The 27,368-nt window shown below is 39.6% G+C and overlaps 1 protein-coding gene across 1 annotated transcript in view; it reads right to left on the reverse strand.

Annotated features, from left to right (window-relative positions):
* Positions 1–24,699, reverse strand: part of plxnb1a (plexin b1a) — a 69,246-nt gene extending 44,547 nt beyond the window's left edge. The window contains exon 1 of the mRNA XM_017486363.3: positions 24,475–24,699. The gene's annotated coding sequence lies outside the window, so the exon portion shown is untranslated. The remainder of the gene's footprint in view (positions 1–24,474) is intronic.
* Positions 24,700–27,368: the final 2,669 nt, after the last annotated feature.

Raw genomic sequence — 27,368 nt, forward strand, 5'->3', positions numbered from 1 at the left:
CGCACATTCACTTATCTGAACACAGTAGCACACAAACTGAGTCACATAGAACAAGCTTTCTAACAAATATGTCTGAAGATTTCGACATACAAATTCGCATCAAGAAATACTGCTCTCGCATCAACACAACACGCACGCGTTGTGCTTCTCTCGTGAACGTGGGTCGGAGATCTATGTGGAAGTGAAGATTTGTTGTGAATAAAGACTTAATTTTAGGTTTTTTTGCACACACAAAGCATTCGTATCGCTTCAGAAAATTTGGCTTAAACCATTGGAGTCACATGGATTTCTTTTACGATGTCTTTATGAAGTTTTTGGAGAACGTTTTGGTTACTGGACTGTAAATGGAGGGACAGAAATCTAACAGGTTTCATTTAAATGTCTTCATTTCTGTTCCAAAGATGAAGGAAAGTCTTATGGGTTTGGAATGACATGAGGGTGAGTAATTGAGGACAGAATTTGAATTTTATGCGAACTATCCCTTTAAGTACAGGGCAGAGACAGGGTAGAGACTTTGGTCCAGGATGCACTGATGCACAATTGTCCAAATCTAAAGCTGTAAGTCTTTGTATCACTGTCACAAATGACACTGCAGCACATTCAACAAACCAGTGTTACTGATAGTCTCATTCAGGCCAAAATGACCATGGTTCCACCTTTTGAAGTTACTATCGAGCCCTCTGTGCCCACTATAAACCGACCACAGACATACAGTCCCAGATGAATGAGTCACTGTTGTAGAGCAGACCACACACACCATAAAACTATGGGTATAACCCCTGGGAGAAAACTCAGCATACTGGAATGTTCACTCTCATGATAATGCTTGCTCCATATATAAGCTGATTGTATGCAAGCAGGTTTTTTCACTATGGTGTAAAGACACTTGGCATAAACCCTTTATCCTGCATTGTAAATTATGTTTAGGATATTTTGCAGAGTTTACTAGAAGCATCTCTTTTATTTCTGTACCATAAAAGTCCTACTTTGCCCTACTTCTGGTTGGAGTTCTCATCATCTGAAAACCACTCGCTAAAATCAATGAGGTTACTATGGATGGTACCACTTAGAAACCATAAAGATGGCTGTGGATGTTCTTCTTTAGATAGCCTTAGGACTGCAATTGCTATGAACTGTTTTGCACTCAAGTCTCCATCATAGAACAGTTGATAACCTCAACAAAATTGGCTTCAAGTTACAAAAGATAATGTATTCAGAAATTACTCTGATGCTCATATTCCTAAGTTGCTCACAAGTTCCTGTTTAATTCAATTTTCAATTCAATTTTATTTGTATAGCACTTTTTACAACGGGCATTGTCTCAAAGCAGCTTTACAGAAACATATAAACACAGGACGCAGATTTTAAGTGTGCGAATATATTCCTATTGAGCAAGCCGGTGGCAAATGTGACAAGGAAAAACTCTCTAAGATGATATGAGGAAGAAACCTTGAGAGGAACCAGACTCAGAAGGGAACACATCTTCATCTGGGTAACAACAGATAGTGTGAAAATAAAAGAAAGTTCATGATGGTTTAAATATGAAGTCTGTTTATTGAACTAGTCCACCGTTCACTAAAGGAGACTTGACTGAAAAACTGTATGTGGTAATTACAGTCCTAAGGCCATCGTAGCAACCGTAGTCCCAGCAACCACAGTGAGAATGTCCATGTGGAATTGAGATCCAAAACTATTTCATGGTACTTGAAGCAGTAAATTGTTTACACAATTGCAGTTATTTTCTGACTACATAGTATAGAAGAGAAATTATTTATAATCACACTATCCAATGTCAACCAGATGAGGATGGGTTATCTTTTGAGTCTGCTTCCACTGAAGGTTTCTTCCTCATGTCATCTCAGGGAGTTTTCCCTTGCCACCGTTGCGTCTGGCTTGCTCTTTAGGGATATGTATACTGTATATATACACACATGTATACATACATACATACACACACACACACACACACATATATATATATATATATATATATAAATATAAATACACACACACACACACACACACACACACACACATATATATATATATATATATATATATATATATATATATATAGGGATATATTTAGGGATTTATATATTTAAAAATGTATATCTGGAATTTATATAGTTCTGTAAAGCTGCTTTGTGACAATATTCATTGTTAACGGGCTATACTGATCAAATAAAATTGAACTGAATTGGAAAGTGTATGTGGCAGCTTTGTGCACAGTGTACAGACTGACGGTTTACCAAAGCAAAGACATAACCTAGTCAAAACATTTCTCTGACCTTCAATCAAAACAGGATCCCACATGAGATGCAACTTGTCATATGAACTAATGGAATATGCAGACCTAAAGTGCGTTTCTTTTTTCTTTTTTACACTGGCCATCACTACAGCGAGACAAGTAAGAGAACTGTATTTATTATCGTTCACACACTGTGTCAGTGTTGGTGACACAGTTCAAGCATCTCATGCTGTAGTTGAAGCCAGAATTAATGTCCAAATATACTGTATTTATACCATGCTATATTCCATCCATCCGTTTTCTGTAGCGCTTATCCTACACAGGGTCACGGGGAGCCTGGAGCCTATCCGGGGTGGGGGACACCATGGACAGAGTGCCAACGGAGTGCGATACATAATTTACAATCGCTTACACACTCACAAACCCATTCACGCACTACGGACAATTTAGAAATGCCAATCAGCCTATAGTGCATGTCTGGATTGGGGGAGGAAACCGCGGTAACTGGAGGAAATCCACAAAGCACAAACTCTGCACACACAAGGTGGAGGTGGGATTTGTACCCCCAATCCCAGAGGTGTGAGGTAAACATGCTAACCATTAAGCCATTAACCATTAAGTGTCCCCCACCATGGAATATTAATAACATTAGTTATAATAATCAACCTTTCTGCTCTTGCAGTTGATAATGTGCCCAGGCCAGCTGTGTCCAGTGAGAGCTCTCAAATGCTATGCAGAAGTGACGAACAGAGGGTGGTGTTTATGTGGTTTGGGGAACACCATTAGGGGGATCTGCTGAGAGAGATCTATAGACAGATTAGTCTATTGGGTAAAGGATGTGATGCCACTGATTAATTCCAACCCTAAACAGTATCAGTATCAACATCAGTATCAGCACGTGAGTGATTCTCATCCTCAGTATAGAAAGCAGTATCAGCACTTGATTTGGGTAATTCTCTGTCTCAATATGAAACTTCTGAATTCGCATTATTTTTGGCTGCTCTGTTATTATCTGCCGAGAGGCGCCTTCAGGACAAATCCTTACAATGACTTTGGTCCTGTTCAGACTTGTTACCAAAATCTGTCCCAGGTGTTCCAATCATGAGTGGACAGTCGAGACAGATAGATGCCCGCACCTGCTCTAATGCCCTACAGTCCTGCTGTCTGTTACACAACATGCCACTAGGTGTGCTTCATGACTGGGCTATCCCCAGACCCAACATAACGCTGCAAGCTCCAGACAGTTTTACGAATGTGATGCAACGGGGTGATCAGAAATAAAAATCTTGGTGCAAAGAAAGACTGCACACGATCAATGTGCTGTTTCCTTCAGAACGAGGAGACCACAGCATGCTTTTGAAGATGCCTTCCCCCAAAAGAGTTATGGACTATGCATGTCAATAAGCGTGTTCATAAATCTAACTCTTGACTGACTCATTAACTAATTTTCTTCATGCAGGTAGCACAGCTCTCCACAAGATAAATCTTTGCGAGACTTTGAGACACAAAACATGCTATGAAACAAAGATAAGCTCGCATGCTTATTCATCTCTTCTGCAGATAAAAATGCATACATTAACACCCACCCACAGCGCCACGGCCATGCACAAAAGCCCCTCTCTCTCGTGCCTCTGAATAGGACTGAGAAGGCTCTTTGTGGTTTCTGGTTGTCTTGACGACATGCCCTGGTCCAGAAAGCAGAGGGACTCTATGGAGGTATGGTCCATTTAGGAAAGACTATTTATATTTAGATCACCGCCAATATGATGAGCACTCCACTACACCCGTCTAGCACTGAACTAACAGAGTCACTCCTCCCTATACTAATTAACAACCTGCACTGCATGCCTGAAAATCACAGCCATACACCACTGTAGCATGACCTGGTAGACCTCAGAAACTTCAGACTAAGCTTAGACTCTTAGGGGGCTTTCACACTGCAGTTTAGTCCGAAACAGAACAATGTCAAAGCTGTCATGGAAGCGCACCGCGGTACCAAACCCGAGAGTACCTATAGGTAACCTGCGTGTGTGTTTTAGCTGAAGACGACATAGTTAGTTTCCACAACACACGTGTACCATGAGTGGCAGGGGAACGCTGTGGGTCAATAAAATAATAAAATGGGGAATTGCTACAGATATAAACAACTTCTACACTGAGGTGTCTATTCCAGCGGATCTCTTTATACAAAAGACTTGCAGAGGGAGAACGCAGTTTTGCTGGAGAAGGTGCGCTAATGGAAATGATAACGCAGATTTACGCTGGCCTCCGCTAGATCGAGAGTGGTTCTCACCCCACTGACATACCTCAATTTTACTCCTACTTGGTGCTAATGAAACTGTGGCACATACTGACACACTGGGAGCTTGTGGAGCAGCCACTGCCATATTTCCTCACTGGCTGAATGTAATGGCCCATTGACTTAAGTGCCTAACCTACTGACCCACTGAGGAGGAGCTTAAAAAAATGTGCCAGACATTTCAATTCCCACTGCAACTGGGATGTCAGGACAAATGTTGCTGTTCAAACCCTATTTGAATGTTCAAATATTCATTCCTGCTCAGAATAATTTCACAGCTGAGAGAAGTTTGAGGGAATTGGTTAAATTAGTAGATGTTTTTTTTTTTTTTTTAACAGACTATAAAGCTTAGAAGATTTTTTCATTTTTTAATGTGTATAATACTTTCGAGTTCTTCATCTTGTAATAAGCAGACTGAATTGGTAATAGAGACTCTATATTGAATTGTATTCTTCTCAATGAGGTGTGACGGTAACATAATAGGAGCATAAAAATACACAACATTCAAATTTGATATGAGACAATAGAGTGGTGCAGGAATGAGTCCTAAAACCCGGAAATGAGTTCACATTTCAGCACTTCCGGCTCCATCGTCCCGAAGTCAATGGGTTTTTTGAATGGATTTTTGGATAAATGCCTGAAATAAGGTCTGTGGTTAACACAAGCTCAAGATAATTTCATGTTTAATTCTACAACATAAAATACATCACCACTCGTGATTTTTTAAAAGCTTTTACATGTCTTGAAAAAGGTGGTTGTTAACAAGTGGTTAAATGGGACTACAGAGGTTGTCTGGGACAATAAACATCTTCACGCTTAACAGGAGAACTCATCTACTACAGCCTTGTTGTGTTTATACTCACACTCTTGCAGACAATTCCAATCTGTAGATTTATCAATTTATAGTATTTTCCAATCGTGTTGTTTTTTAAAATAAAGATTGAAGGAGTTGTCGGAAGCTTGGTGATGGTGATGTTGTGATGTTGAGTCATGCGACCGTGGTGCCGTTCATTTATAGCCTAACTTTAGCTTTTTACTTCTGCGTTTGTATGTAGGCTTCAAAATTCATAAAGTTGTGTTCATTTATGAAGATTATCATGATGAAAAAAATGTGTAAGAATCCTAAACGTTTCTTGGTCACAGAGTTCATTTTCTGCAATAATCCAATGGAAACCAATGGAAAAATCCTACTGGGTATTTTTTTCCGAGGGAACCAGGGCGATGCTAAAAAATACGTCATCCCTGCAGCACTCTATACGGCGATGTCTCGATAAAATTAATTTTTTGATACATTAAAAATAAGTAGTGCCTGTAAATGTGCCTTGGGTTTCCATTTTCAGCTGGTTAAAACATTAACCATTATAAAAGTACAATAGTTGAAAAATGAATAATGACACACTGTTTGTGTGATCCATTTAGACTCTGAGCAGCATATAATTGAACAAAAGCTGAGCATTAGATTTAGAATGTAACAAAATGAAACAGTGCAAATTAAACATTAGCTCCCTGGCCAAGAGAGTGCTAATGTGCACTGGTGTGCAGGGTTGCCACGCCTTAGCAAATTTTCCAAATGTCACGCAGCTCTCGGTGACTCAAACATGTTTTTGAATCCTGTGTTCTACACTATACTGAGTAGATGTTCATACCATACATTTCATAGTTCATGCAGCTATGAAATTCCCAGTCGCCGTGGTGATTTCTTTAACCTACATTGAATCACCTGAGAGAGAGAGAAAGAGATAGAGTAATGTTTGTTACACTTCACTTAATATAAGTGGTGTTTTATGATGGACAGCCAGCTATTGTCAGTCAGACTATTATTCAGTCTGTTGATTGTATCGTTCGATACGCAGTGATTCGAGAGCCTCGTCATGAACAACACGATACGACTCGTCATATCGTCGCACCCCCATGAAACAAGCGTGTGAAATGCTCTCCTTTCCTATAACAATCACGCAGGACAATCTCCCTTAAAACCCTAAGCGATCTCGACATTGCGAGACAGAAGAGCACAATCGCAAACTTCAGTTAAATCGAATAACACTTCTGTCACATCAGCAATTCTAATGAGCTTATGAAGACAAAAGACCTGTCTCTCGCTTATGTGTGTTGTTTGATCCGGTGCCAATACTTGTTGTGAATTCGTGCAGAAGTAATCGCTTCCAGTGTCGTGTCATCAACTGTCAAGCACACCAGGCCCTCTGATTTATTTATGTCTTTTGGGGATTAACTGAAAATGAATTGAAACTAAGTGTCTGCCAATCAAAACCCTGGTATTATTCCTAAGAAAAAGTAACACACATTACTAAAACAAACCATCCCTTCAGCAGTTGGCATCGTGAAATATTCTGCTTTGTGTGCTTTTCTTGGCATGTAGCCAAATTAACAGAATTGGGACAGATAGCATCTGTGTTTCCACAATAAAAAGGCCATACAGTCACATTCTGTCTGTTAAACCTGTCTGTTACACTGCTGTATCTGTAAAATATTAGGCTTTTCACTAGGGATGTACAGATCAAGTTTTTATTTACCCCCGATTCCGATCCGAGTCGTTTAATATTGAGTATCCGCCCATCTGTCCTGATCCGATACTTGCATTTTCTTAGTGCTAGGTGCACACTTCAAGTACATTAAAGTTATTACAATCAAGCCAATGTATATACTAGACAACTGAATAGCTCTGCAATGCTTTAAGAAAAACAATGGCCTGAATCCAAGCTGTTCCTTATAGTTAAAATATAAATTATATAAAAAATATAATTTAAAATAAAATATAAACATAAATTAAAATATTTCTATATGGCTCATCAATTAATTAATCGTCGCTGTCAAGAGGAAATTTCTCTCTGCATACAAAAATATCCTCCAGTGTGTGTTGCTTCGGTGCAGCCTTTACCCGAGTTACCAGAGTGAACTCGCTGTACTCTGCTGTCACAGCGGTGAGCTCAGTTCAGACTATCTGTCCACCGATGCAATCATCTGAACACAACAATATCTTGCCACTTTCTCTACTTGAGCGCTAGCAAAGAGAACGTGGCCACAACCTTCTGTTCCACATTGGGAAGATGGACAACTTCATTTGAAAGATAATGGGCTACCAAAGAATATGTGCATTGTCCTCACTATAAATGACACGGATGAACGTAACCTTCAGGAGTGAGAGGTCAGCACTTTATAAACCACTTCTTTTTCAATGACCCACTCACTCACATACAGACAGAGCACAAAGCGCACACACACACACACACGTATGAACAAACACATTTACCAATGCTAGTGATCTATCTTCAAGTCTACTGACAGGAAATCGTTGGTGATCATTGCCTGCCAAGTTGAAAAGCCCCAGTGTCACTGACAGTGGGCATGAACGCGGGCCTGGACACAGGCTGCAGCAGGAACAGCGCTAATGAGTAGGTGGAGAGGTCTGCAGGTGGTGGAGAAGAAGACATCTGTCTGTTTGTTCCTCTCCCTGAGCGATGGCAGAGGAATAAAAGGATATGGGAACATGAAGAGGTGACAAGTTCCGCTTGGGCAGAAAGAGAGCGAGCCGGGAAATGGGATGTGAAACGGAGGGTGGGGGTGGGAGGTCTTTGAAAGACTGAGCAGATGCTGTCCATCATGCCACATGATCTGGAATTAGAAGACAAAGGGGCACGCCTGAGCATTTGCATCTGTCTGTCAAGCATACATGCCAGATTTGGACTTCTGTAAAAAAAAATTTAAATGTAATAATCCAGTTAATAATGATCTGACAACACACTTTGCTTTTTTCTTTAAGGCATATACATGACAAATGTGAAATAAAAAAAAATTGTAAATTGCAAATAAGCAAAGAAATTAAAATAATAATAAACACACAAATAAATAAACTCTTGGTTTTTTTTTTTTTTTGAAAGAGCAGCATGGGTGCAAAAAAAAAGGATTTCAAAATGGTGGTTAATGACTTATGGAACCCTGCAGTTTGCTTAATTGAAGCAATCTTTCCAAATTCAGCGATTGAGAGATGGAGAGCAAGCAGCCTTAACTCCTCAGCTGGCTGGAGTGGCCTCGGGAGATTACAGAAGAGAAGGAAGAAAGAGAAGGGGGGAGAGTGGAGGAGAGGAAAAGCAACCGGGCTCACCCTTCAACATCAGTGCCAACCGAATAACAGCTGAAACACCTGGGAACCCCATTAATGATTAATATGAGTGGAGTCACTCGCAGGCCAAGTCCCAGCGGACCGTGTTCACAGAGACGCACTGTTCAGCCTCTGAGCCTCCGGATTCTTCACTGCCCAGCCCACCAGATAAAGAACACATCACAGCGAAGACTCGGCATTCTCCACAGAGACCGAATCGAATCATTTCCTTTATCAGTAGGAGCTTTGATTAGGGATTATTTTTAACCTAGACATTCAGGCTAGTATTCTACAAGAAGTCTTATGCACTGCCTAGAGGCTGTATTAACTCACACATATATAATAATTATTATTATTATTATTATTATTTTTTTTTTTAAAGAAACATTTCTGCTTTTAGTTTATATTAAAAGTTCGTATTAAATAACACATTTCCCTTAGAGTGAACATAAACCAGACATGTTCCAAGTCAAGTCTCACACCTCTGAGGTGGAGTCCAAGTCAAGTCTCAAGCCTCTGAGGTGAAGTCCAAGTTAAGTCTCAAGTCTCTGAGGTGGAGTCCAAGTAAAGTCTCAAGTCTTTGTTCAATTTTTAGCAATAGTTCTTTCAGCTAGTGATTGTAATTAACAGTGTATGAGGCTAAAACAATTTTGAAATATTAAAACTGATTCCTTCTACAGAATGTCCGTCATGGATATCCCGGAGGGAAATGACCACCTGCACCTGAATCCCATTCATGTTAAAGAGCACCATGTGTACAGCCACAGATTGCTGATTACTATTACTGATATGGAATGAATGAATGAGGAATGAATAGAAAAATGTGGTGTTTGATGCTGTCATGCAGGGTAGTAAAGAAAGAACGTAATCGGGAATGCCAAACCAAAATGACTTGTGTTTTTCAGGAGTCTCTGTCTTCAAGTCCAAGTCTAGTTTCGAGTCAGTTGTCCATCTCTGACATAAACAGAGAACTTGTCAGATTAATGCAGCACTTCTACATTCTTCCTGAGCACACGGTGGCAGGGGAGATGATACACTCGTTACTGCCGCTGGTTTGGTCACTATCACTTTTTCTCTTCTCCTCACCATTCTCTTTTCCACTCCAATGAAAAAATAGAGAAGACGTTAAGTCAGAAATCTGAATGACTGGATGCCCTAAAAAGCCTTCCAGGATGTGTTGGTTAGTTTACACGAGCCCTGATTTTCCTAAACCTTAAAGTTTTTTTTTTTTTTTTTAATACGCACACAAAGGTCAGTGCTTTTAGTGACCAGTCATTTAATTTGAGCAGTTCAGGAATAATTTATACAGTCTGCAGTTGCAGAGGCTCTGACATTTCCAGTGTGCGATCTAGTAGTGGGAGTATACTGGTATAACTAAAACACCAGTAGACATTTGTCAAAACAACAACAACAAAAAGTGAATGAATTGTAAATGTATGACAGTTACTACAACTTGTCAAAACTTTATTCAACTAAATAAATCCCAAGTCTAACAGTAGACCAAGTTAAATAAGTCTTAAATAAATCGGTTTAGCTGGAAACAGAAATACTGATAAAACTGAATAAAGTTCACCACAAAGTTTTATGTGAATTTTTGCGTAAACCAAACTGAACTAAAGATTGCTGCTGGATTTACAAAAAAGTTTCTTCATACTTGCAAGTGCACAGACAGCTGTGAGCACGAAACGATCAATAAGAGTAAAGCCTGAAAACAGGAGTGGAAATTATTTTGACTCACTACTATGTCACGAAAAATATTTAGTAATACATATTAATAATAATAAAACTTCCATTTGACGGCATTTGTTTAGAGTCCTCTGTTTATGATGTTTATATGAATGGTTTTATTTTGTCTTAATATATGGGTATGTGTTGGCTCATTTTCTTTCTTTTTTTATATCCTCTAATTAATGCCAACAATATAAAACGGCTGGTTTTCACTAAATGTTCTTCATGGTACTCATAGTCCCTGACCTAGTAAACTAGCATGAGGACGTGTTTACTTCTGTAAGTAGCTCTGGATAAGGACATCTGCTAAATGCAGTTTAAACTTGACAGTATATTCCAGATATAAAAGTGCAGTAATTCATGCAAATGATATGATCTGAAGTCAGTCAAGTTGGGGTTTACATTAGTTAGTCTTCTTATGTGTAAATATAGTAGGATTATGATATAGGATCAAGATAGGAACATTTTGCAGAATTTATGGGATTTTCATAAATAGATAATTTCTTGTGTAAAAGCTTGTACTAGCGATTTACACACATATATCCATTTGTATCTAGCTTGATAATTGAGGCCCATTGAGAGAAAATAAATACACGGGCCAGATTCAAATAATATATTTTACATGTGAAGAGATCTCATAACCACTGGCCAGTAGAGAGCATTTGCAGTAGAGAGTATTAGAAACTTTTTAAGAAGAAGTTATGACTACACAAGGACTATGGCTACTTAAAGTTAATTTCCTTTAGTTTGTATTAATGCATATAACTAGACAACCAGCTCAGCATGTGTTATTACCTATGCTACCACTTTTAGCCTAGCTGATTAGGGTTCCAAGTAGCTTTCACTGGTCCAGTGGTGAGCTAATGTCACAAATTCCCTGTCACCCTGCAGCGTGGTTATGAGTATGACAAGCGGTTTTCATGTTGTTTTGTTTTGAGTCCTGGTCATGTGCTTTTGTTTACATTTACCATGTGCTTTTGTTTCTAATTACAGGACGTCTTTGCCTCTGTCCTGCCATTGGTGACCTTGCTAAGCTTTTAATTAGTTTGGCAGACATGTTTGTAATGTAAATGTAATTAGTTTGTCTGTGTACACCCTGCCATTTCACTGTCTCCTTGCAGAGTCAGAATGCATTTCGAACATTAATTCCAAGCCATATTTCCTAGTGTCTTGTTTACAAATAATCCTGTACCTTCCTGGTTTTTACCGTCACCAGTTTTCCCTATTTATGAATATATATTATCTTGTTTCGTAGCTGTGCTCTGACCTCCACTACAATCTCTATTTTCCTAAATAAAACACACCCATTTTTTGCACATGCTTCCTGCCATTTCTAACTGCACATTATGGATTTATGAATCGTCTACCCCTCCACGGAGCGTAAAACCACATTCAAGGGTCAAGTGTAGTTCAATTTCTACCTTCATGGCTATAGGTGTATTTCATATATTTCAATATTTTAAACGGTAATGAATATCACTATGTAACACAATTTTTGTTCCTGTTCCAAAATATAGAAAGATCGATATAGAAATACTATTTTGTTAACATTGAGTAATCTCCTCCTGCGGCTGCTGGCACTCAGCCTCAGTGTCATCATTGGTTCCTTCAAGCTCTAAAGAACAGTTCTTGTCACCAAAGTCAGGTACAGCTGGAAAGGGTGAGTCTCTAAAGGCATGAGATTTAATTAATCTAAACGAATTAATCCAGCCAGCATTATATGCCAATCAATGATCTCTCAGAGCTCCCATAGCTGGCACTGTAGAAGGGTTTATGTTACTGCTAACCACTACTATTAATACTGTTATGAATCTTGGGGTTTACATGGGGTTTCAACATCATGGGTCCCTGCAGTGAAGTTTCAAGTTTATTTGTCACGTGCAGAAAATGTCCCAGATAGTTACACTTCAGTACACTGAAATGAACACTACACCTGTGCAATACAAAATATATACAATAAGCCACTGTTGGGTCCTTTAGCAAGGCCCTTAACCCAATCTGCTCTAGGGGTGCTGTATTATGGCTGACTCTGCACTCTGACCCCAGCTTCCTAACAAGCTGGCATATGCGAAGACAGAATTTCACTGTGATGGAATGTATATGTTACAAGTAAAGGCTGCTACTTCACCACTGAAAAATTCGAAGGTTCCTCTTACAGTAGAGCTGCTATGAACACTACTTTAAGTTTGGCACTATGATGTTGCCATAGCAGAATGTACATATATGTAAAAGAGATATGTACCAGGAATGTATCAGGAAGTTGGAATAAACCAGCCATGTTTTTTAGACTTGTACCGTGTTTATGTCGTATAGTTGTGCCAGAATACACAACACACAAGTAATAGAATTCAAACTTCAAGATGCTACAGAAACATACATCTAGGAACACAAAATACAAAAGAATGCAAAGAATGTAAAGCATGAAATGCTTCTACTGAGTAAAGAACAAATAATTCCAGTGAACATAAAACCATCAGTTTTTGATCAATTTTACTTGCACTTAATGCCAAATCAATCAGATAGTTTCAATCAGGCTGCGTCCACAAGGATCCGTCAAAAAAATGCATTTGTCACGTTTAGAGTTATAGTCAATTCTAAATAGCAAGTAAAGAATATATGTCCAGCTCTGACTTTATATATCACGACAAACCAGCAACACAGTTTAATACATTTTCTGATGGAAGCCAAAATTCCTTTACTTACCTCAAGTAGATAAACACAAATACTTAGCTTCACTGCTAAGGCATAGAGGAAAAACTCCTAAGAGCAAAGAGAGACACAGAAAAAAAATAACAAAAAAAGGCCAGCCAAGACAAATATTTCCACACTTCGAAATATTTTCAAGTAATGCAGGTAGGTATAGCAGAAACCTAGCTTCACAGCTATAGGTGCTTATACTAGCTAAATGAAATCTGAACACACCTATACACAGTGGCGGAAATAAGAAATAAGAATTGAACGCGTCAACATTTTTTTCATTAAATATATTTCCAATGAGGTTATTCACATGAAATTTTCAGCAGACATCAGTATTATTCAAGAAATCTGGAAATATAAAGAATTCACAACATTAAAGTCCATAAATGAAGTTATGTGTAGTAAAGGGGAATGACACAGGAAAAAAGTATTGAACACGCTAACTGAAATTTATTTAATACTTAGTGGAGAAGCCTTTGTTTGTAATGACAGCTTCAAGACACTTCCTGTATGAAGAAATTAATCAGCCGCAGTATTCAGGTGTGATTTTGGTCGATTCTTCTAAACATCTTGTCTTTAAATCTTGTTCGATTGGATTCAAGTCAAGTGATTGACTGGGCCATTCTAACACCTTGATTTTTTTTTCTTTGAAACCAGTTGAGAGTTTCCTTTGCTGTATGTTTTGGATAGTTGTCCTGCTGGAAGGTCCACCCACGTCTCATCTTCACCATCCTGGTGGATGGCAGCGGATTCTTCTCAAGAATCTCCCTGTAAAGGGCTCCATTCATCGTTCCTTCAATTATATGAAGTCTGCCAGTACCATGCAATGAAAAACAGCCCCACACCATGATGCTTCCACCTCCAAACTTCTCTGTTGGTATAGTGTTTTAGGGTGTTGTGCAGTGCCATTTCTTTTCCGAACATGGTGTGTAGTATGACATACAAAAAGTTACATTTTGCTCTCATCTGACCAGACTACACTCTCCCAATATTTCATAGGCTTGTTCAAATGAGTTGTAGTAAACTTTAAACGAGGTTCGACGTGCCTTTTCTTTAGTAATGGCGTCTTGCGGTGTGAGCGTGAGCAGTGGAGTTCATTGCCTATTGTTTTCTCTGTGACGATGGTACCTGCTGCCTCCAAGTGTTTCTGGAGCTCTTTCTGAGTGGTCCTTGGCTCTTGGGCTACTCTTGACTATTCTTCTGACTCCCTGTTCAGAAATCTTGCGACGAGCTCCTGTGTGTGGCCGGTTGATGATGGAGTGATGTTGCTTCCACTTGTGGATAATGGTCCCAGTGGTGCTTACTGGAGGATTCAGAAGTTTTTAAATACATCTGTTTCAACATCTGTTGAAATACATTTAAATTAATAACAAAAACTCTCTTTCACTGCACCTTATGGTTTCTGTTACTCAGTGCCTTTAGGCATATTGTTTTACTTATGTTTACTTTGATTGTATCATTTTAATTAGATATTACAGATCTTATTTGCGTTACACTGTTTATCACTGCATCAACATTGCAAGTGAGGAGCAACGCGACCTCGTTACTAATCGAGTGCTCCCGTTATAATAAACAACAGAAGTTACACTGCAAGTGCACAAACACAGCATATAATGACAATAAACTTTAATCTAAACCTTTTAAGCAACTTCCACCAGTTTCCCCAACCCCCTTAATTTGTGCTTGTGTGTCACTGTTGTGTTTCCGTGCTACACAAGCTCTGCTTTGTAAAGTTTGCAGATTACAGTCTTCTTCGTAGCATCTAACACAAAATGCTCACATGCCTTAGCTATAAAAGGTAATGCTGACAAACAGTAAACTGAAGAAATTCTTTTTCATTGACTCTGGGTTTTCTGCTAAAGCTAGCGCCACAATACATACGTTTGGTGTCATGTACCATCGACTGGGAAATGGCTTATCCTTCCAGTTAGAGTACGTAGTGCATAATGTAAGTGTATAGAAGGTCATTTGGGACAGAACTTTGTTCTAATAATCTCTGCCCAATTTCCGTTGCATAATCATACCCCGTGCCATGCACAGACCAACAAATCGATAAAGAGATTAGTTTAGAATTATTTTCATAATTGATTATTCATAATTGAGGTTGTAGCTCTACACTAATGTAAAGTACAACACTATACCAGTACACCGCTATACCCTACATCTTGCTAACATGTGGGACTTGCTCAAGTTTCTTTTGAATTGTTGTGATTTTTAAAATGAAGGGAATGTACCTGTCTGGAAGCTAGAAAAGAACAAGAAAACAAGAAGAAGAGAAAGCGGAACTGTGGTAAATGACAGAGATAATATATAAACAAAATTATTAAGGATGACAACTATATGGCATAAGGTAACACTAGCTAGTTAGGAGTTAGTGCTCAGTGTGGAGCATGTAATATTAAGGAATTAGCTGGCTTGTCATTTTTGTCATGAGGCTTGTGATTTGTTTTTTTTTCCCCTTGGTTCTTAGATCGTCATGTACAGAGCTCCCTAGTTTTGATCTTGGTCTGATTTTCCTGGTGAGAACAGTCTTTACATTTACACATTTGGCTGATCCTATCCAACGCAACCTACCACCAAAACAGGACACATCTGAGCAGTAGAAGTTTAAGGGCTTTGCCCAAGGATCCAAAACTAAACAGCTTGAACTAACTATATTCCAGTCAGTATGCCAATATTCTTGACCAGTCAGCCACCACTGGTCTTATTATAAGCATGATCAAATTAATCTATGCTAGTATTATCAACGGTGCTGTTGAAAAAAGCAATCTTGCCAGTGAGGAGCTATTTTGACAGCAGCTACAGGAAACACTGCTTCACCATTTCCTGTGATATTCATTGCTCCAGCCCGAGAGATATGATGGATTAACATGATTAACATTTTCCCCAAATCCTCATGAAATGCTTCTTATATTTTCTCCTTCACTTTTTATTCTTTCATGTGAGGATTTGGGGAAAAAAAGTTGTTTTTAATGTTTGAATGATTTTGTTAATTCTAACCGTGAAAGCATTCTGGCTTCTCAATTTGATTTTGCATTGTTGTCATGTTGTGACTGGCAGGCTAAAGAGCAGGGTACTAGCCCAATGCCCAGTGGGGTCCACTCACAGTGTTGGATCCTTTTCAGGCATCTGTGCTGGCTGAACAACCCAAGAGTATGATGTTAGTAATTCTGGGCTCGCCCCTCCCACTCTGGACCCTAATTTTTCCACTTTGTCGTTCCTTACATGGTCTTGTTTTCCTGTTCTCTCCAGTAATGCCATTATGTGTTTCCCTTTTTCAACGAAATTAAATATTCTTTACTAAAGACAAGCTGAAGATGGAGGAGTTACATGTGACTTGTGGGTAGTGTAAAAATAATGTTCACCTTCTCACATGAAAGCCACAGAGAAACGGCTGAATTTATAATTCCCGAATTCAATCGACTAAAAGTTGAAGTCAGCTTGAACAATTTATCAGTTTTAACTGCCATGTCAGTGAATGGTTAAATATAAAAACGTTTACTACTACCACTAGTCTCAGCGGATTGTGTCCATTGATGTAACCGAAATATATTGTATGTCAAAGTACTCAGGACCACAGGTCAAACCCCCTCTCTAGTGGCACGTGACATGCTAGTTAATGGATTAAAGCTGAGAACAGATGCAGCTGTCACGAGCCAGACTGTGGCCCTACTGCACTCCTGCTACTCCTTATACACGAGGAGCCATATTTCAAATAGCTGGCATACCCCAGATAAACCAAGAGTGTCTTGGTGTTAAATCTCCCCTCGCCCAACACGACAGGAGTCACTTTAGCACACAGAATGGATGATCTATTTGAAAAGTTTCAGTACACATATTTTTGAATAGGCCACAGGGACAAATGTGATTTATTTCCCCAAACAACAATACATAAATATGTAATGTAATCTGATTCACACGTGTGGTTTAGATGATAACTTATTCTGCATGCTGCCTGTAACAGAACAGGAAATGAAATTGAGTACAAATCAGTTCACTTATCAACCACTCGGGTATTTTTAGCAGTGCATTTCCCACTTAGTAGGACATAGCACAGAGGGTGTCTGTGTGGCAATCCATGTCTTTCAGCATGGCGCACACATTAGTTTTGCGGTAATACACCTGTTCACAAGAGCAACAAGTAACAAAGAATGAGGACAAGACAAGACCAGTTTAACTCTGTTGCTCTAAATGAATTGCTCATTTTGAGAGGTACAGGGTGGTGCTGTAAAACAGCAGCTGACAGTTCTACACCCTGTCTCCCCTACGCCCAAGTCCACAGACCAATGAGACATGTCTTTCCAGCAAATTAAACACTTCATCTTAGCTCTAACAAAACAGTTATTTATGGAGAGGGCCAGAAGACAAGCATTAGTATAAAAGTGTAACATCTAAACATTTAGCTACTGAATGCTGGATGAAAAAGTGAGGAATAGCTGAAGTAGTCCAGGGTTGGAGGTTTGATTCCCGTCTCTGCCCTGTGTGTGTGAAGTTTACATGTTCTCCCTGTGCTTCGGGGGTTTCCTCCAGGTACTCCGGTTTTCCCCCGCAGTCCAAAGACATGCATTGTAGGCTGAGGTGCATTTCCAAATTGTCCATAGTGTGTGAATGGGTGTGGGAGTGGGAGTGCGATTGTGCCCTGCGATAAGTTTGGACCCCATCCACAGTGTCCCCTGCCTTGTACCCCGAGTCCCCTGGGATAGGCTCCAGGCTCCCCGAGACTCTGAGTCGGAAAAGTAGTACAGAAAATGGATGGATGGGTTAAAATACAAAACTCTCTGATCTTTTTGGATTAAATATGGGATATGGGACGGTGGGTGTCACTCACATGACCGTCGCTTTATGGAATGAAAGAGAAGTATGCAAGTGACTATAACTAATGAAAAGAAAGTATTGAGTCAAAGACTAATACCACAGCACACATAAATCCTACACAACACCATTAGACATTCAGCAAGAGTAATTTAGACAAAGGCTCAGGGATGAATAATGTGATATTAATGTTACAATAGATTAAAATCATAATCTACTTTACAGAGCAGGACAAAATCACTAGCTCAGATGCTTGGGACAAGCAGAACATACACCCGGGCTATCAGTTTCTCGCTGGTAGTTGCCCATTATGTGTTTAAATGTCTGCTGATACAGTCTTTACCAACCAGAGAAAGAAGAGATCCTACTACCTACTCACTTTCACAAAACATTATTTGATTAGATTTTTTTATGGACCACCCACCACCCACTTAATTAGGAACATCTGTACACCTGTGCTGAGCAGACAACTCGATGTATTTTGCATTCTGAGATGCTTTTCTTCTCACCACAGTTGTGTGAGATAAAGTTCTTATTTGAGTTACCGTAGTCTTCTGACCTCTCTCATCAACATGGTGCTTGCACCTGCAGAACTGCTGCTCACTGGATGTTTTTTGTTTTTCACACCGCTCTGTGTAAACTCTAGAGACTGTTGTGCGTGAAAATCCCAAGAGATAAGAGATCTCAAACCATCTCAGGACATACCCCAGACAAAGTCACTGAGATCAAGTTTTTTCCCCATTCTGATGTTTGATATGAAAATTAACTGAAGCGCTGCCACATGACTGGTCAACTGGACCGCTGCATGAAAGAGCAGGTATACAGGTGTTCCTAATAAAGTGCCCCTTGAGTGTCTATTATTTACTTTCTTCCAGTCTGTTCATATATTTCTTGGCACTGTGATGTTTGATGCTGTAACTAGTGCAGGTTATTTGCTCCTGAATCCCACTGCCTTACAGCAGCTTTGCTCACCACAGTATGCTACATCAGAGCTTCACAAACTTGTCTTGTTCCCTTGTTCTTGTTCCATTGTCTTGTTCCCTGGATTGGAATACTCCTCAAGAAATGCTACATCCCTGTGAACAGCTCTAATCTGTATCACTTTGGATACATTTAACTTGAATCAGGTTATCTACCACTTTATGTTAATTTTGAGTAACTAAAACATGGGACTAGGCGAGGAGACAGGAGTTTTCGCTTGTCTCGAGACCTAGCTATTAAATTTATCATTTGTTGACCCCTAGTTTCCATGTTGTAAGGGTAATGTGGCAAAACATGAGTTGCTGCCTCATAGCTCGAGATTCTACCTGTGTAGGATTAGGCAATAAATTGATATCGATATTTATCAAAATAAAATAACACAACATCGATAATATATTTTTTTCTTGATATTTAGCCTTACATTCTCAGTAAACAGTACACACTTGCACTTTTTCACGAATCACAGCGCTGTTGTGTCCGCAGTCTTTCCAGTAAAATTACTGTCACTATAACATTTCTATAATAAAACAGTGGTCAAGTCTTAGCTTTTAAATAAAATATTGTCAATAAAGATGAGGTCATTCATTTAACTGTTCAATGTAATGCCATGTCATGTTCACTACGCCTTTAGAAATCAATGTTCGTGTCACAAAGAATGTGACACGACTTCCAGCTAACGGTCTTGTCTCGCCAGCGCTGACTGACTGAGCGATATACTGCAGCGTACCACAGGATCACGTTCTCTTTCTCGCTGATTTGTAATGGCTGCATGTGTAAGGACGCTACAGCAATTTACGATGAATTTGTAGCAAAAAGCGTTCACACAATTTCTTATGGAATGTCTTATGGAAGTGGTTTGGATTTCAAAATCTGGATATAGAGCAGGCCGATGTTTATTGCAGAATGTGCAGGCGACATGACGGGAAACACAACAAACCTTCTCTAACACTTGAGAAGGTATCATTCTATTGAGTATACAGAGAGCCAAAGTCTGTGAACCAAGACTGCTAGCGCTAGCATCCAAACTCGTAAACAAGCCTCTTCTGCTCATCTGGCAGCAAATCCCCCGCATCACCTTTTCAACGAATACTCCATTTGAAAGGAGTTCACAAAAGAAGCAAGCACGTAACGAGCATAATTTTGTATTTTATAGCGAAAGACATGCTTCCGGTTAGAACGGTGGGAAAAAAAACAGGGTTTAAAAGACGAATGAAAGTACTTGATCCCAGCTATGAAGTCACTGGACGAAAAACTGTTTCAAAAACAGTGCTGCCTCAGCTTTATGCGGAATACAGCGGGAAACTGGAGATGTTACAGATGTTAAAGATGTTACACATTTTGCCATGACCATTGGCATGGTCTAGCTGCACTTCTGCTTAAAAAATAAATAACTGTTCAGAACCAGATCAGACCTGTTGTGATTTATGTATTAAATCTTAAACTGAGAATACTTCTTGAACTTCAAATAAAAAGGTAGCTTATGAATCAAGTTATGATTCATTCTTGAGTTCTAACAAACATGTGGAATGCATTTCCTTCCACACTAATGAATACCATGATAAATACTGATATCAAGTTTACTGTGATAAATACTGATTTCTGATATCTGATATAAATACTGATATTTACCGTAATAAATACTGATGTCTGATATACTGATATCTGATATCTGACATAAATACTGATATCAAACAATATAAAAAAATACATATTGTGATCATATTTTTGGCCATATCGCCCAGCTTTATTCCTGTGGTTTCCACCACATTCTCTGGGTTCCTCCCACCTTTCAAAAACATGCTCGTCGGTAAACTGGCTACTCTAAATTGCACCTAAGTGTGAATGGGTGGTACTGTGTGATGGACCGGTGTATTCCAACCTCATTCCTGGTGTTATCAGGATTGACTCCGGATCCACCACGACCCTGACCAGGATAAAGCAGTTACTGAAGATGAATGGATGAATGGCTAATCTAGATTAGGGCTGCATACTACGTCTTGCTAATCACTGATTAGTTAGTGCATTTTAAGTCTTAGAATGCTGTTTTATCAAAAAGGGCAATACAGTGACTATCACGAGGAGCACACATCCTCACAAACTCGTTTGAATAATCAAATTTTCCTTGAACTTTTACGCTTCGCTGTTTGTGAAGATCATTTGCCATGCAAAACCACACAAGCCTTTGGGACACTTATTTCTCTGAATAGCAAAAACCTGATAAGCCTCAAGAGCTATTTTCCACGGCTCATCATTATCCAGATGATATAATGAAAAGGGAGTAGCGTGACTGCTAGTGTCCAGTTCGAAACCATCAACCACAAATCAATGCCTTGTTATTACAGCTAAAATACAACACATTTGAACGCAGACTTGTGCTTCTTAATTTGCTTAACTGATGTCTTTGTCACATTAACACACACTTTTACATGCAAACATAGCAAAAAATGAATGCACTTCATAGAGCAGCAGCTGCTTTTTCTGTGTTTCACACATTCTCTGTAACTAAGACCACACCCTAATCTCTCATAACCATCACTCCCACAGCATAGTGATTTTTATCAGCATTGGACATCAAAACCAACGCCTAGCTGCAGCACAATCGGATTACTTGGGCATTGTTTAAACCGAACTGATAATCATCATCTCAGCTACAAGAAATCTGCCGTGCATAGTAGCGCATTTTAGTTCAAAATGAAAAATAAACATTATCGAGGATAGAGAGAGAGCAGAAAAACAATCATCTAAACCATGGTGATAGAGCAGTCTGTGCAGTCAGGCAGGACTTCTGGTTATCATATCATATCATATCACTGGGCAGTTCCTCCAGGATTTTGTGATTGTGCAGAATCAAGGAAACTCCGCAATACTTGGAGGAGCTTGGCATTTTTCAAAATTACTGCAGATTTTCAGCAGGTTTGGGCCAAGACCCGTCATGTGACGTCATCACAACATGCATTCAGCCAAAGCCCTCTTCAATTCACGTGTGCCGAACATATATACAGCTAAAAGGTCGCATTTACCAACAAACATCACTGCAACACAGTTTCGTTTAATTCCAATTTCGCCAATTCAAGTAGCAAAAAAAAGCACAAAAAATTGCAAGCTCCTGAGAATACCGCGGAGTTTCTTTGATTGTGTGTTAATTCGTCAGCGGAAAATCCTGGAAGCAACGACTAATTTGATTGTACAAGTGGCGTTACAAAGAGTGCTGTTACACTATATGGCCAAAGCTATGTGAACATCTGAACATCTCATCCATATGCGGTTCTTCCTCAAACTGTTGCCACAAAGTTGTATAGGATGTCTTTGTATGTTGTAGCATTAGTGTAGGATTTCCCTTCACTGGTACTAAGATGCCCAAACCTGTTCCAGCATGACAGTGCCCTTGCGCACAAAGTGAGCTCCATGAAGACATGGTTTACCAAGGTTCATGTGGAGTGAGGTCAAGCCTGAGCCTTGGAACGTTGACTGCGCACCAGACCTCCTCACATCATGGCCATATAGCGTATTTAGTAGAACAGCACTGGTACTGGTACATTTGTATCACTTTGCTTGTCTGTGTTCACACCATGATTGCTCTATCCAGCTCTGGCTTCTTTGGGAACTATTTTCATTAATGGAGCAAAAAGAAACAAAAGATTTGGTCATGTTTTCTGAAATGTCAGTCACTCATTTACATTTATATTTACGGCATTTGAAAGATGCCCTTATCCAGAGCGACTTGCATTTATCTTATTTATACAACTGAGCAGTTGAGGGTTAAGGACCTTGCTCATGGGACCAGCAGTGGCAGCTTGGCAGTGCTGGGATTCGAGTTCATGACCTGCCGATCAGCTGAACTTTTGTAGGACAGTAATATTACGTTCGCAGTCGTGCCGTTGTACTGAATATCAGCATGGCTGTGATTACATGCGACCCAAATCACAGCTGTCCTGATATTCAGTACAACAGCACTCTTGCTCGTGTGATACTGCTTCATTAAGGATGTACACTTGGGAACAAGAATAGATTTAACAAAAAGTGAGAGGACCAGCAACTTGGACTGTTTTCTAATATGACATTATAGGGGATACGCTCCGGGTCTACAACAACGCTGACCTGGATAAAGTGGTTACTGAAGATGAATGAAGGAATGAATGAAGGAACGGTTTCGCACAATACCAGCTGTGAGCACAGTATCTAAAATGCAAGCTAATACATAAATAATTCAATATTTCCCCCTTTTCCCAACCATCCATCCGTCCGTTTTCTGTGCCGCTTATCCTACACAAGGTTGCAGGGAGCCTGGAGCCTATCCAAAGGGACTCGAGGCACAAGGCGGGGGACACCCTGGATGGGTTGCCAACCAATCGCAGGGCACGATCACGCACACACTCACACACGACGGACAATTTGGAAACGCCAGTCTGCCTACATCACATGTCTTTGGACTGGGGAAGGAAACCAGAGTACCCAGAGGAAACCCCCGAAGCACGGGGAGAACATGCAAACTCCGTCAACACAGGGTGGAGGCGGGACCCCCTTTTTGTGTTAACGAAAAATTTATTCATATTCATTGTTGCCCAAACGGCTTAACTGTATATAATATTACTCCACTGGCATGATTAGGTACAAAGCAGAGCAAGAGATTCAGCTCAGGGACAAAGGATGAAACCAAGTAGGACTCAAGTAGAATTTAATAAACTATAAACCACATTCAGATGTGAGCCAATGTCATGCTGCTTAGAGGCTTGAGTTCAGTGTGTGTGCTTCTATTACTACATTCAAGTAAGGGGCGCAAATGCCCCAACCCCCCAAACACACACACACACACACACACACACACACACACACACACACACACACACACACAGCCAGTGCGGCTGAACATGCATATCCATTACACTTTGAACTGATGGGTGTGAACACTCATTATCCAATTTCACCAAGTGACAGCAGGAGAGATGAAGTTTAAATTAATAAACTGTATATTTGTGCCATTTTAGCTGTAATGAATATCCTGAATGTCCATGCACACTTCATGCAGCACTTTGTTAAGCCCTTAACTTACTTATAAGTAAGGTTAGTTACATGGTTACAGGTGCAGGAGATGCAGGAGTAAACCTTTGCTATATTAAACTCCAAACAAAACAAAAACAAAAACAAAAAACTAGAATTGTAAAAATTACACAATGTATATTGCATTTGCTATGAAGTTCCTCCCTGAGGTCTAAATAATAATAACAATAAATAAACAACTCAGTATAAACAAAACTGTGCTATATGTCACTGGTCTAGAAAGTGAGAGTTTTATTGTGAATATGAAAAGAGCTTTTGGTGAGGTGAGGTCAGGTGAGGTGAGGTTAGAAGAGAAGGCACTGAAGAACTGAAGTACTAAATCTCAGCATGGTGAATGTCATATTGACGCCAGTCAGTACATTCAGGGCGTTGTTTAACACTATCAGGAACAATGTGAACGCTCTGAAACGCTCCCTGCCTCAGTGTTTGTTTGTTTATTATTATTATTATTTTTATTATTATTATTTTTAGAAAACCTTTGTTTGTTTGTTTTCTTTTGATGAAAGCTTAGAGAAATCGAGAAGTACTTACCCTTACATCCCGAAGCGGAACTTGTGATTGTCCACTCAGGCGCTTTCAGGAGGAACTCCCAGTTAATCCAGACTAATCCTGAAAGTGGAGCGGGGAAACGGCCAGAAACACAGCGCGCGCTCACAGTTCTGCTTACTTTATTACTTTTACTAGACTACAAGCTCGAACTATGAATGGCTGAGAATCGTTGGAAGTCTGAACAGAGCTGTGTGCATGGTCCCCTCCTGATAGAAATGGGATGATGTGAATAACGGGAGAGAAGCGCTCATCCTCATCATCACACCGCCGTTACTGTCCGCTACTGCCACCCTGCGGTCAGTGAGAGGAAGTGACGCAGTTTAGGACTCGGTTCTACTGACGTCTTCACTGTTTATTATTTTATTTTATTTATTATTATTTATCTTCTTTCTTCCCTCCGTTGCTGTATCTCTATTCTTAAATACCCGAACGAAGCTTCACATCTTCATACAGTCTCTGCCCAGTTTATTAGGAACACTGCAAAAACACCATGTGATTTTTTCCCCCTATTGTTCAGGTGTGCAGTTTGTGTGAGTCTCTGTGCCCAGGATCGCCTCAGATCCCTGTTCTTATCTGATAGGAGTGGAACCAGATCCCTGGTTCCCATCATCCCATCCACTACATGGTTTGATGTTTTGTTCAAGCTGAGATGCTTTTCTGCTCACCACGGTTCTAAAGAGTGATTATTTGAGTTACTATAGCCTTCGTAGCAGCTCAAACCAGTCTGGCCATTTTCCTCTGACCTATATTATCAACAAGGCGTTTCCACCCACAAAAATGTCGCTCGCTGAATGGTTTTTGTTTTTTTCACACCGTTCTGTGAAAATCACAGGAGATCAGCAGTTTATATACTCAAACCAGCCCATCTGGTACCAACAACGATGCCACGGTTGAAGTCACAGAGATTACACCTGTCCCCCATTTTGATGTTTGATGGGAACATTAACTGAAATTCTTGACCTGCAACTGCATAATTTTTTGCATTGCGCTGTGACCATATGATTAGCTGACTAGATAACGGCATGAATGCGCAGATGTGCAGGTGTTACGGTGAGTGTATCTTGAAGGCAAATCAGGATGTCCCCAATAGGTTAATGCTAAAACATTCAAATTAACAATATACCACACACTTGAAGGAGAAATCCACCCTGAATAACTTTCACCGGATGCCTAAGATTTTTTTTTTTATTCAATCCTAAGTTGCCTTTTTTTTTGTGTGTGTAGCATGTTCACTTTTATGGTTTTCTACATTACCCACAATGTCATTTGACTGCCCAATGATAGTGGCAGCAATAGGGATTCCTTTGAACCTAAAGTGACCTCTGTAGCCACTGTTTATTACTTTAGCTAATAACTGATCATCTTTATACACGACCTCAAATGCAAATGGATCCAAAGTTTCAACTTTCATCCCAGCAAACATGCCCACATTGGGCCATCATCAGCAGCCAACATCGGTCCACTGTGGATTTGCACATCAGCATGACATTGGACCTACAGCATTGTCCTGATGTGGACAACCCACAGTGGGCCAATGTGGGCATGTTTTCTGGGGTGCTAATACTACCATCAACACCATCATTAAAATCTAGTGAAGCTGAATCTCTGCTGTAATTCAGCACAACTTTAAGTCCAATGTTTAATGTCTCCATTATTTCTAGATTGGATTTCTGATTAGTATGACGTTGAACATCGCTGGAAAACGGTGAGTGAGAAAAGAAGCTCTTGCTGGAGCTAACAGCAAAACCTCATGATTATTTCTTATGTTTGAGACATTTCCTCCGTTGTAAGTGCACTAACAGTGTCCCCGGTGATGTCAGAGTGGCACACAACACTTCTCACAGGAACATGAAAATATGCAGGAAGAAACAGATTAGCACCAGAACTGTTAAGCATATAGCAAACATTTCACTATAAACACATTTAATATGTTTCGGGGTGGATTTTTTTCCTTTAAAGGCTTCAAAGTACTTTATTGATCCCAAAAGGGAATTCTACAGTACAGTACTACAGTAGCTGAAGAGTTCAGAAACTTAAATATATACAAAATGCAGAACCACAACATCACATAAGTGAGTGAAACCTTTACTTTCACTGGGTGAAATGCAAGGTCATGGGTTTCATTTGAAGGAAAATTCTCATTTGTGCAAAATCAATCAATCAGTATGTGCAAAATTAAGCAAGAAATTCAAGCAAAGATTTGAATTGTGAATGATAATTATTTTATATTGACATTTCAATCCAATTCTATTCACTTCAATTGTATTTGTACAGCACTTTTAACAATAAACATTGTCCCAAAGCAGCTTTACAGAAAAAAAATAAATTCAGGATATAGGTTTTAAGTGTATGAATGTATCCCTAATGAGCAAGTCAGAGGTGACAGTGGGAAGGGAAAACTCCCTGAGATGTCATGAGGAAGAAACCTTGAGAGGAACCAGACTCAAAAGCGAACCCATCCTCATCTGGGTAACACTGGATAGTGTGATTATAAATAATTTCCCTTCTATAAATGTGCTAATACTACATGGTCAGTTAGGGCAACTGTGTAACCAGGAAATTTATTACAGTTTTCACATGCAGTCTGTTTTGCTGAACTTATCCACTGTTTACTGAAGGAGACAAAACTGTTTGTGGAATTGCAGTCCTAAAGCTATCCCTCTGTCCTATACAGACAGAGGGCAGCAGAGCATATTAGGAGGAGGTGCTGCAGAATGCAGTAGTCTCAAAAGATCCCCAATAGCACTTCTTCAAGCATTTTGGTGGAAGACGCTGATGGATAAAGGCATTTCTGGATATCCGGATGTCGGTTTCTAGTCAGTTTAGAATGAATGAATGAACGAATGAATGAATTAATGAATAACATGGTCAACTAA

This window comes from Ictalurus punctatus, chromosome 15, assembly GCF_001660625.3.
Source record: "Ictalurus punctatus breed USDA103 chromosome 15, Coco_2.0, whole genome shotgun sequence".
NCBI lineage: Eukaryota > Metazoa > Chordata > Actinopteri > Siluriformes > Ictaluridae > Ictalurus > Ictalurus punctatus.